The sequence below is a fragment of the Trachinotus anak genome, unplaced genomic scaffold (genome assembly GCF_046630095.1).
Source record: "Trachinotus anak isolate AG129_WGS33_773 ecotype Australia unplaced genomic scaffold, CSIRO_AGI_Tana_v1 ptg000009l, whole genome shotgun sequence".
NCBI lineage: Eukaryota > Metazoa > Chordata > Actinopteri > Carangiformes > Carangidae > Trachinotus > Trachinotus anak.
The window spans coordinates 3,694,855-3,698,594 of record NW_027273860.1 but is presented as its reverse complement, the minus strand read 5'-3'; positions in this window follow the sequence as shown (position 1 = coordinate 3,698,594).

Below are 3,740 nucleotides of genomic sequence, written 5' to 3'. Positions count from 1 at the left end.
AAAAATCAATCTGACAAAAAAAATATTTACACTGCAGGAAAGGAAAAAAAATATTTACACCATTAGTGTAATTACATGAGGTGCAATATTGCACAATGTTTACATGAAGTGTGGTCTAGTATGGTGAGAAAGAGCATTCTGTATTTATTTTGTGTTCTGGCTAATACACGTTTATGCTTTGTAAATTTTCCATTGCCTCAAAAGCACACATCTCATTTTACAAGGTGTATGAGTCAAAGCAGGTGCCATCACATGTCAAGACCCCAGGATTCAGCTAAGCTTCACAGTATTCTGCTCTCTTCATTAACCCAAGCCTGGCCATGCTGTGACTTTGTCTGGCTCATAAGCATGTGACAGTCTGTCCTAAGGTGTACAACCTGGTTAAAACTCACAGAGCTGTTCCCAACCCAGACACAGCACAGCCAGACCTAAGATAAACTGGTTCAAGCTATGGAATGCATTGCATTGGATGGATGGATGGATTGTAGGTGATTCGAAAACAAAAAATGAAAAAAGGAGAAACAAAGTAAAAGGAGTAGAGCTTGGTCTGAGCTATAGTCATAACAACATCAGTGTCATTATAGATCTCTACCATCTATAACTATAGCTTTCAATTTCCAGCCGTAGCTTCAAATAACAATGCTCTTTGATTTATTTCAAAGCAGATTTTATTTTACAGCATATTTCTTAAGTCTGCCTATATTGGTGCAATGGGGTTTCAGTTGCTAAAGGTCAGTTAATGGAAAAATCAATTCTGTACTCAAGTGGGGTAGCTGAGGCTTTACAAGTAGCCAAATGGACAGTTATGTAATCAATATGTGTTAAAAATAACACCCTTTCAGTTACATTTCAGCCACATTAAGCAGGGAATGGGAGAAATTGGGTATTGGCTTGTAACTTATTCTGGGAAAACGCTGTACAAGAAACGACTATTTTAAATAGTCCAGGCACAGAGCAAGAAAAAAAGCCTCAGGTGGTCCGCCAGTGCTGTCACATCTTGTCTGCATAACAATATTTCACCTGCATTATTGATTGCAGTACTTTGCATCTTTTAGTCTTTTCCAGCCACAATAGACCCATAAAAAACATCATGCATTATGAATCATGACATGAGACCTGTTTCTTATGAGCCTTGCAGGGGGCACAAAAACATCCTAAAAATTAAAGTCTTGAAGTTTTGGCATCAACCTGCTGTCTGCAGCCTGTCTGTGATGATCAGAGCCTTAGGAAGTTGGAGCTGAATTGATGGTGATGGATGTAGCTCCTTTGCAGTTGGAAAATCAGCTTCTGTCAGGTGCTGATGCCACTATTCCATGACCTGTCTGAATAAAGCAAAACAAAAACAGCAACAACAAATAAGTAATTCAGATGTAATCAGTTATTGTTAGAAATCAATGGAAGTAGCATACAATCTACAACACATAACCAGCTAGAGTAACATCCTGCACCTTGTCCATCAGGGGAAGACATCAGCAGTCTTTGTCTCCTTTTATGGACTTTGCTTGAACTAATAAAGCTGCAGTAGCCCACACTTGGTTTACTATCAGGAGTTATCAGTTATGTATTATTCCGTCTGACATGCAAATGTCTTTCTTACATCAAACAGGATATGTTCTGCTTAAGCTCTAATCATGCAGTCACATGTGATTTGTGTGAGCAGAGGAAATTCTCTCTTTCTGCCTAGAAAGCCACTAGAGACCCTGAGGAGAGCAGAAGCCCCATTCCTGTATTCCAGGCTCAATACAGGTCACTGTGGTCAAATTAGTGGCAAGAAATGAAACATAATGGGAATACGCCATTAATGAAGTGATGGAAGAATAATCACTTCTCACTGGGCACATGAATCCCTACATAGCAGGTCAAATAAGGACCATTTTCTTTGAGTTATCCCTCTGGACAGAAAACTAGATTATTTTATGACAAACAAAATCATTTCACATGAATGTTTCATATTCATTAATTACTTTTTTGTAATGTCACATTGGAATATTATTTGTATCACATTTATCATGCACATTTAAAAATGCCTTTGGGCCAGACTTCATATGTGCATTTTAGTGAACTTATTTGTTCTTATGCAAGAATATGTGTTTGGACAAAGGTTATAGTATTGATCATATAATCTATTGTTCTTTAAAGATAGATACTTAGGTTGGGTGATATCTAAAGAACTGGCATATGATTATATCTACAGTGACACATTGTAATATATTCATGCCGTGCACTCTAGAGCAACACCAACACTTACTGCGGCTTTACCTCAGGGTTTGGTCAACAGCTCAGCATGATGGCTGGGCCTTAAAAGCTTCACAGAGCTGGGATTTATTGCTTAGCTGTTATAATTGGCCCGCATTAGATTGTACAGGTGTACCTAATCACCACTTAACTCTCTAATTTGCAATTTATAGAGTTCTGATTCAACTTCGCAAATCAAGTGTCACTTTCTTTTTAACAATGATGGATTACTTCTACAGAAAGAGTTAGATGTGTCATTAGGTTTTGCAATACTTAACAAACTCAACGAAAACTGTGTCTTGTTGCATTATTTATATTGTGGTCTTAGCCACTGCTGTAGTTCCTCTTTATTCAGCAGTAAAACTGTTGTTAGTTCTTTAAGCTTTCCTTTGATTTTCTTTTAGTGATTTAGTCATTTTAGTTTTACCTCTCTGTTTTCCAGTCCTCTGTGCACAATGTAAAGCACAAAGTATTTTACATAATTTTACCCCTGAAAAAACAAATGAGCCAAAGTATGGTTCACATCATACATGAAAAATAGCAGCTACATACCGCAACAGTGAGCTGGCAGCTGTTAATATTTGGAACCAAGTGAATCGACATGAGCAGAGCGTTGATTTGATGTATTGTCCTCTCCACAGCTGCCCACTAATCACCAAGTACTGTGTTGAATAACAGAACATTTGCAGATGAGTGTGTGATTAACCATATGGAGCTTGGAGTACTGTAAGTTACAAAACACCATTTTCTTCTGGTAACTGGTTTTGTTCAATTTTGGTTTGTTCAATGTACAGAATATTTTGCAAGGTACAAAATTGAGAGACTGAATTTTTGCTGTATTCCAGAGTTACTCTGTCACTCTCCAGCTATCACAATAATGTAATAAGAGGTATAGCAAACAACAAACAAACAAGCAACCCTTTTTCTCAAAGTTAGGTTGTACAAAAGAAAATATAAACTGGACTCAAAACTCCAAACTTAAAAAAAAAAAAAAAAACATAAACAGATATATATATATACATAAAACTCTATTATCACATAAAATATTTGCACATCTTCACATTACATTTATCTCACTAATTTTAGTCTCTCCTTTCTCTCCTGTCCCTCTTACATACCTGTCCCTCTGTGTTGTTTTATTCTGACAAATATGATTTGTACCAAACAAAACTAAAGAAGAAGTACCTGAAAAAAATGCTATCCTGTGATGAAACTCTCACCAAATACACTGACCAGAGCCTAACTTTCTTTTGTTCGATCTCAAAATCGCCTGTATTATCACTCTGTTTACAGATAGTTGTATGAGAGTTTTAATGAACCACAATCTCATTAGTCTTCCTGCAATGCAAACTGCAAGAAAAACACATATTTCCTGGGGAACATATCAGTGTGTAGAACCTTACTAAATTCATATTGATATTGAAAAGGCAGGAAAAAACAAACTGTACACACAGCGAGCAACATCCTTTCAGTAACCAAAAGCAGGCAATGGACTGGAAATGTAG